The sequence below is a fragment of the Vulpes vulpes genome, chromosome 12 (genome assembly GCF_048418805.1).
Source record: "Vulpes vulpes isolate BD-2025 chromosome 12, VulVul3, whole genome shotgun sequence".
NCBI lineage: Eukaryota > Metazoa > Chordata > Mammalia > Carnivora > Canidae > Vulpes > Vulpes vulpes.
Genome location: NC_132791.1, coordinates 21343796 through 21352247, shown reverse-complemented (window position 1 = coordinate 21352247; position 8452 = coordinate 21343796). Strand labels below are relative to the sequence as shown.

The following is an 8452-nucleotide window of genomic DNA, read 5'->3' as shown; positions in this document are numbered from 1 at the left end:
TGTACCTTCAGTGTCCCTATTTTTTTTTTAAACGGGGATAATGATAGTAACAACCAAAATGTATTAAGTACTTATGAGTCAGATACTGTATGATTCTCACCAGGGCTGGGAAAAGGGAAGGGGACCACACATCCCAGCGCCTCCCATTCTGAGTTTCCCTCTGCTCAGCCTGTGGGTACTTCCTTGGGATTCCAGAACCCTTCTGGACAGGCAGAAGTGGATAAGATGTGATGCCAAAGAGGAGAATAATATTGCTCAGATAAAAATTGTGGAGGGAAACCCTGCAAGTTTCCAAGATGATTATGGCTTTAAATCTAGAGCCACATGCACAATGTAGATTGGGTATTGCGAGGCCCGAGGGCTCAGTTTCTCTGCCTACAAGCAGGTGATCTCTCCAGATAAGGTAAGGGGCTGTGACCCAGATCCGAGGAGAATAAACTGTGATTTTCCTGAGTCACCAAACCATCAATCAAGACCAGAGGCCTGGCTCCTGAATATTGTGAGGTCTGGAAGTAGTCCAAGGTGATCTGGGGCTTTGGGGCTACCTGGTGCCCTGGGCTGAGCCCACCTAAACTGCTGCCTGCTGCTCCCCTGAGTCCCTCCCCACCCCATCCAGGGGCTCTGGCCAAGAGGGGCAAACAGACCTTTGTGCCTGATCACAGTGCCAGTGATGGTGAAAGAGGAGCCAGTTTTTCTGGATGGGAAGAGTGGGGACAGTGAGCAACACTCTGGTCTCTCCAGCTGAGTCTTGTTGGCTGGCTGGGCTCAGCAGCCCTGGCAGTGGGAGGAGGGAGACCGCTGGTTGGGGTGTCAGGGGCAGGGACAGTATTTTAGTAACCTTGGTATCCCCAGCACAGAGTAGGTGCTCAGCAAATGTCGTTGGTTGGAAGAATAACAGAATGGGGCCACTGCAGGCAGCAGGGCGAAGGGTGCTCCCGACTGAAGAAACTGCCTGAGGCCTGGAGGTGGTCACGGTGGGAGATGAGGGTCAGAGACCTCAGAGTCGGAGGCATATAAGAGCCACCCTGTTCAAATTCCCTCTTCGCTTTGAACCTGTTCTAGAGCCGCAGCAGCAGCTTTCCAGGAGATATTCTGCTGCACTTGAATGCCTCCTGAGGCAGGGAGCTCATTATTCTCTTGACACTTCTTTGAGCATCTCTGACTATGAAAAAAAAATGAATTATTTCTTAAGCTAAGTGGGCACTGATTCTTCTAGGGGCCTGTACTCTTCCTTAAACTGCCTGCTTCTTTGGTGCTACATTGTCAAGGGCCTTGAGTGCCAGACCAAGGGGTTTGGTCTTTATTCTGCATATAGAGGGAGCCCTGGAGGCCTCTGAGCAGGACTGGGAACAGGCAAAGCTTTAAGCAGGAAGATGACTTCCCTGGCCGGACTGGGGCTGGAGCCCTAGAGACAAGGCAACCTGATGCTTGTCTCAGCACCTGTTCATACCTATGGCCTTAATTAATGGACTTGAGAGCAGATAACCAATGATAACCATTTCTCTTCCCAAACAGGTCCAAGGCCAGTAGTGTCCATGGGTATGGATGGAGAGGAAGGCACATATAAAAGTTAGTGTCTTAGATTTGTCCCAAATCCTGGGGATCACGAAAGTCAGTGCCTCCCAAACCCCACTGGCCCCCTGGAGTTTGTCTTTCTGCAGAATCAGAGATGGCAGACAGGTGCAGGAACCTGGGGTCTTGCAGTGAAGGGAGTCTCTGGACCTGGTAGAGAGAGGCGGCTGGAGGGCTGTAGCAGATGGCCATGGGGAAGATTGGCACTCAGTGGGAGAGGCGGTCATCCCTCCACCCTGAGATCAGGGCTTCCCCCACCCCAGGATCCCTTCTGACCTTTGTGTTCTCCAAAAAAAGTCAAGGTGATGACAAGACACATCTATCGCATCTCAGCCATCATTGCAGTTGAAAGATGGGCCCGGAGCAGGTGGACTGCTTCAATTATGATGGATGAGGACGGTGACAGCTCTCGGGAGAGCCACGGGAACCTGGCAAGTGTTCACTCAGCTATGACTCCTCTGGTAGCAATTTGACAAGATCAGAGCACTTTACAGAAGTGGAAAGTTTGGGGACCTCGGGGTTTGCTTGGCCCAGGGACTCTGTCTGCTGAAGCCCTCAGCCAGCAACGCAGGGTGGGCGGCTCTCCTAGGAGGGCCAACGCTGGGGAGGCGGGAGCAGCTGGTGGGGAGGGGCTCTGTCTCATGAGGCCTCTTGGCCCTGGGTCCCAAGCCTGGGACTTGCCTGCTTCGATCCCCTCTAGCTGCTGACCAGAGGACCCCCACATGGTTACAGCCAAAGCTCGCAGACCAACTGGGCATCTCCTCTGAGCCAGGCCATGTGCTGGGCACTGGGAGACAACGGTGGACAAGAGATTCACGTCCTGCCTCATGGCACTTTCTGTATCGACTCTGAGTGAAGGGGGGGCCTGGGACTAGACAGCCCCATCTGCTATTGACCTGAATAACAAGCTCGTCCTTGAGCTTCAGTTGAATCACTTTTTTGGGGGGCATGATGGCCGGGGCTTGAGTGAGGTAGCCTGTGAAGAACACCCAGCTTGTCACAGGTGTTGAGTCAACCTTGGTTTTCCTCCCTCACCGATTCCCTTGTCCTCTGGTGCCTTTCTTTATTCATTCAGCAAACCGGGTGGAGCCCTTCCTGTGGGCTGGGCGTTGGGCTTGGCCCCAGGGAATTAGATGTGATTCTGTAGATGAAGGGCTCACATCTGAATCCGCTCAGGGAATGAGGATGTGGCTGGATCAAGCAGTCCCCTGGTCTCACCACCCCTTGGTGGCTGCTGGGTGGAGGTGCCTGCCTTGCAGAATGGTGGCCGGCACAGCTCTGGCTGCAGGTGATGCCTTCCATCATCACTAGGCTTCTCTGCATCCTTCTGCTCTGAAATCAGGGTTTGGGAGTTTCTTACCCCAGACGGTTGTCTTCCTAGAGTTGGAGTGGGGAGTGTGTAGTGTGGGCATTTCACCTCAGAGGTGCTTCTGTTCCTCCATTTCTTATTAAGTGCCTGCTGTTTCCACTGGGGCTAAGGGTTGGGGAGAACTAGACTCGACTCAGGTCCTGCCCTCCAGTGCCTCGCACGCTGTAGAGCAGGAGGGCAGCATCAGGCACTGAAGACCACGCGTGAGCTGTAAGCCCGGTGAGGCTGGGGAGAATCCGGAGGGGGTGTTGTCCATTCTGTCGGAGAGTCAGGGAAGGCTTCAGACAAGGGACATTTTCTCTGGACTCAGAGGGATGGCCATACAAAGAGCAGAAGAAGCTCTGCGTTTGGGCAAAGCCTACTGAGCAAGCCCCTCCCCTGGACCTCAGTGTCTGCATCTGCAGAGTAACAGGGCTGCCTCTGGGGGACTGAAGGCCCTCCTGGCACCGACATTGGCAGGTTCGTTCCGTCACTTTCTGCTCAGAGTCTACTCCCAGAGGAGCCAACTGATATCCTCTTCACGAACTTAAGAGTAACTTTACTTGGGGGACTTCCCTCTGCACCCTAGACACCCCCACCCCCACTCCCGGATCCATGCCATAGTCCTTTTCTGTTGCTTTGGAAGATGCTCAGCATAGTTATGCCCACACAGATACTGAATAAATACTTTTCTGTGCTTTAATAAATGATTGTCGTTTTGGCTGGCCAAGAGAAGATTTTGGTGGTGATGTCAAGCATTTTAAAAACCACTCACTAGCTGTGTGTCTCTGGGAAAGTCACACTCTCTCTGGACCTTAATCTGCTCCTCAGTAAAACTGGGTGTCAGTCCTGCCTGGCCCCCACCCTGGGATTGGATAAGATGCCAACTCTAGAAAATAGCTGATAGAAGAGGGATGGTAGGGGTGGTTTGCAGCATTTAGCTCCCTGGCCCATGTGGCCAGATAAGGACAGGGCTGGTTTCTATCTCAGGCCTCTCACGATACTGCTCATCGCAGACCAGATCCCCATCAAGCTCTGAGGAGGCCACAGAATCAAGCCCACAAGCTCACTTGGGCTCTTACCTCCTTGTTCTCTTCTTGCCTGATCTTTGTCCTAACAAAGCAGATCTTTGTTCCTTTAGGGAAAATAGAACAGACACATTCAGATGGCACAGACTAGGCCTGCAGACTGAGGGGCTCTGGTCACACTCCCCCTGTTCCCATGCCCACCCCATCTCCACTGTGTCTCCGTCTATGAGCCAAAACTCTTCAAGTCCTTCTAAGACTGAGTCTCTTTCAACTTGCCAGGTTCATGTTTCATGTTTCAAAGAGGACGGGCTTAGGGATCCAGCTGACCTGAGTCTGATGGCTATCTCTGCCCCTTTCTAGCTGGGTCAATCTTTCTGGGTCTCAGTTTCCTCACCTGCAAAGTGGGAATATAATAGTACCTATTTCATAGGGTGATTGTGAAGAATAATGAGAGGACATGTGCATTGTTTAAGGAAGCTTTACAGTGTTTATGCCCGGTCGAGTATCCCCACTTTCCCTGAGAAGTGCTCCCTGGAATTCTCAGGTCTGCAAATCCCAGGACTACCTGTGTTGCTGCTGAGCAGATGACCAACTGGAGCTAATCAGAATCCATCCTTGGGATTTTATACTCTAGCTGGGGAAATAAGGCCTCTTTCCCCTCCGTTGTAAAGCTGTAAGATGTAAGTTTGAAGATGCCTGCAGACACAATGCTGGCCTTGGGGACAGGGACTCATTAGAAAAGACCATGCTGGAGAGAAGCAGAGAAGTGGGGACGGAGAGAGAGAGTCCTGTTTGCACTTGAATCCCTGGCCCTAGCAATCTTGAAGACCAGCATCATCCCTGTCTGTCCTGTGGTTTCACCATTTGAATGAATGCCTCTAACATTTTCCTTTGGGACTGAGCGGCTTGGAGCTGTTTTCTGTCATATGCAACCAAAGGATCCCAATTCATATAAATAGACTTAGCACAGTAGCTGGCTTATAGCAAGAGTTCGATAAGTGGAACCTCTCAGAATGAACTCAAGTCAGGCTCTGTGTGGCTGGACATTGGTGCTGAATTTCCATCCTCACTTACCTCTAGCCACCTTGTCAAGAGGACTCGTGTGTCCTCCTGCCACCCAGCCCAGACTCTGGAGCTGCCTCTGTGAGGCACAAAGCTGGCAGTAGTGCCAGCCCATGTAAAACACACCACGGACAGTGGCAGCCCAGAAGGCAAGCGCCTGCCACAGGACACAGACACAATCAAGCTGCCGACATCCTTCCCCATGTCGCCGCTTGATAATGAACAAGTAATTTATGTCCAAGAGTCAGTGGAGCCTGTCGCAGGCCGGGGCTGAAATGTTACTACGAGGGATTCCTATGAAGGTCATTGCCCTGCTCTTGTTGCTGTTAAGGGTTGTCTATAAATGGCGTCCCCTTGGAGGTGTCCCCTTGTTCTCTTGGCTTCTTTTGGGGGTAGAAGGGTGCACCTGTGAGGAGGTGGGCTGGGGCAAGCACTGGGCTTCTTCTGAGTCATGCCCCTGCAGTGGCCCTGGAATCCTTGCAGAGTCTGACCTTAGGTGGTCCACCGACGAGAAGGGGAGATCCAGGGTGGATTAGAGCATGAGGCTGTGTGGGACCTGTGAATGGGATCTGTGAATGGGGAGGATAGGAATTAGGCATCCCTCTTTGAAGGGAAAAAAGTCTCCTAAGACCTACTGTGTGAATTAATTTGAATCAAATGTTAGATATGATAGGAATAGTGTTCTGGAGACAAGATAACAGAGTATTTCTTTAAGAGCATGAAAAAAGGAGAAGAGATAAAGCTGGGCTAGTGAGTAGATGAATCCCTCAGCCCCTTCCTGTAGGCCTTAGTTTCCTGGGCTAGAGAGCCTTCCTCATTGTTTTTAATTTTTTTTAAATTTATTTTTTATTTTTTATTTTTTAAGCTTTCCCCATTCTTAAATGGAGGCAGAGCATGTTTTTTTTTTAAACAGTCCCATTTCATGGATGATGAAACTGAGGCTCAGAAGTTATGTCACACATCTTCTATGTTCCAGAGCTGGGCCTTTAGCCTTTGAATAAGCCAGTGCTCCGTCCGTTGCCCAGCCCTGCCCACAGTTCATAGAAATTGTGGGATAAGTAGTCTCATGGGGTCATCCCTAGCAAAGGCTCAGAGACCCCCCTGTCCTTCCATCATTTCAAACCAAGGGTTCCTTGGGAAGTTGTCAGGCTGACTTCTATTAAAAGGGGAGAAGGTGTCCCTTGAGAAAGGGTCTTGTCTCCCCACGGAGGTTTGGCTGCCCCTGTGTGCGATGCCTCAGCTCAGCTGGGCCAGCTTCCAAGAGGGGTTCTGTAAGTGGGATCATTCTCTTGTTCTGCACCATGCGGTCCCTTGTCAGTGGCCCCCTTTCAGCTCCATTTCCCCTTTCCACATTGGATGCTGGGGTTTCTGGCCAGAAATCTGATCAGTGCACCCTGAGCTAAGTGCCGTTTTCTTTTCCTCCTAGGTACAAACTGTGTTTAAATTTACTTGAAGGTCCTATGAGGGGAGTGAAAAAAAAGAGAACAGAGTGGCAACCTTCCTACTAAAAAGAGAACATGCCAGCTCAAGCCAAATGAGCCCTGTTTGCTGCTCAGCTCACTGCCATGAGCTGGACATGGGGGCTCTGCGATCATATCACAGGAGGTCGGCAATGTCCACTGGGTAGAGGGATGCCAACAGGCTGGCCTCTGTGGCCTGGGCTTCTGGAAAATATCCTGAAACCCAGCTCTTCCTGCAGGTCCCCTTGGCAGAACTCTGGGAGGCAGGTAAGACCTGGACGATCAAGCACATTTCACAGATACGGAGATGGGGCTCAGAGAGAGCGTGGAGGGGACTGGAAGCAGGGCTGCAGGCCTCATATAGGGCCTTTTCTTTTGCATCTCTGCCCACTCCACCACCAGCAGCAGGTGCAGAAAGGGCTGCCCAGATGCACAGGGCTCTGGGGCCCCTGGCTGGATGCTCTTTGAGCAGAGTTAGGAGAGGGGAAGAGTCCCTATAATGAGTGCTGTCCTTGTCTGCAGGGGCATCGCCATCACAAACTGTACTAGTTTTTATTTTTATGGGGAAATTTTTTTTTACAGATTTTATTTATTTATTCATGATAGACATAGAGAAAGAGAGAGAGAGAGAGAGAGAGAGAGAGAGAGGCAGAGACACAGGCAGAGGGAGAAGCAGGCTCCGTGCCAGGAGCCTGACGTGGGACTCGATCCTGGGACTCCAGGATTGCGCCCTGGGCCAAAGGCAGACGCCAAACCGCTGAGCCACCCAGGGATCCCCTTTTTGGGGAAATTTGTAAAAGGGGTACATATTTATTTAGAAATATTTAAAATGGTGATCTCACCCTTTCCTCCTGTCTGACTGGCAGTCCTTTCCTTGCCTGTCTCTCCTGATCGTGTCCTTCTCTATTGCTTGCTAACAACCCACACCTCCCAAGTCAGATAGATTGGATCCAGTGCTCAGCCCCACCACATTCTAGCTTGTGTGACCTGAGGGAAGTTACCTAACTTCTCTGAGCCTCGGTATCTTCAGCTATAAAAGGGGGATAGTGATTAGGGTGACTGTTGAGGTCTTCCAGACTGGGATGCTAGGTCGGGACAACAGGCACAAAGCAAACCAGGGTATGTGGACTCTCAGTGATGGAAGGAGTACCTATTCACATTTTTTTTTCTTCACCATATCATTATTTTTAATGTCCAATGTTTATAATATGAGGGCCAGGGCTTTCTCCCCAACTCAAGTTTATAAATTTTCAATTGGCTTGTGAGGCCAATAGGGATACTTCTTGTCTAATTTGGTTTCTGGGAAGACTTCATTCAGGTCCTCAATGGTCATCCGATCAAATGGAAATATGTTCTTCATCTTTCACAGCTCTTTTTCATATTCTTCAATCCTGGCCTTTGAGAGAGACAAAAACTCAGCACAGCTTTTCACATCTTCTTTTTCCTCAGCATCCACCTGGACAGTGTATTTATCCTCTGGCACAGGAACCTTCAGGGCATTAAACTTCTTCTCAAAGTCATCTACCAAGCCAGCCTTTGCCACATTGGCCTTGTAGTAAGCCCAGTCGATAGCAGGTGGTTTCTCAGGAAGAGTAGCCAACCTGGAGGTAAGTATCTCATTCCAGGATTTCAGGGAGTTGGCAATGGCCTTCTGGTTTCGGGGTATGATCTCCCCAAAAGCTACCCAGTCAATGGTTTTAAGAGCAAGTTTTCGCCCAGCCATCTTGAGATCCTTCACCAACCCCGGCGGCACACTGTCCACAGCAGCAAGGGACGGAAGTGGGTCCTATTCACAGGTTGTTATAGGATGAAATGATAAAATGCACAGATTAATGAGCATAGAGCTGAGAGTCCAGGCTCTCAATATAAGACAGCTTTCCTGTTACTATTGTGCTCTGTCTTCATGCCAGGACACTTAGTGACCTTCTTTTGAGGGAGAATAAAATGATCTGAGCTGAGACTTGTCACCTTCAGCACGTGTA

General features: G+C 50.5%; 1 pseudogene; it reads right to left on the bottom strand.

Annotated features, from left to right (window-relative positions):
• Positions 1-7703: 7703 nt before the first annotated feature.
• On the bottom strand, positions 7704-8208 carry LOC140594866 (ATP synthase subunit d, mitochondrial pseudogene; annotated as a pseudogene).
• Positions 8209-8452: the final 244 nt, after the last annotated feature.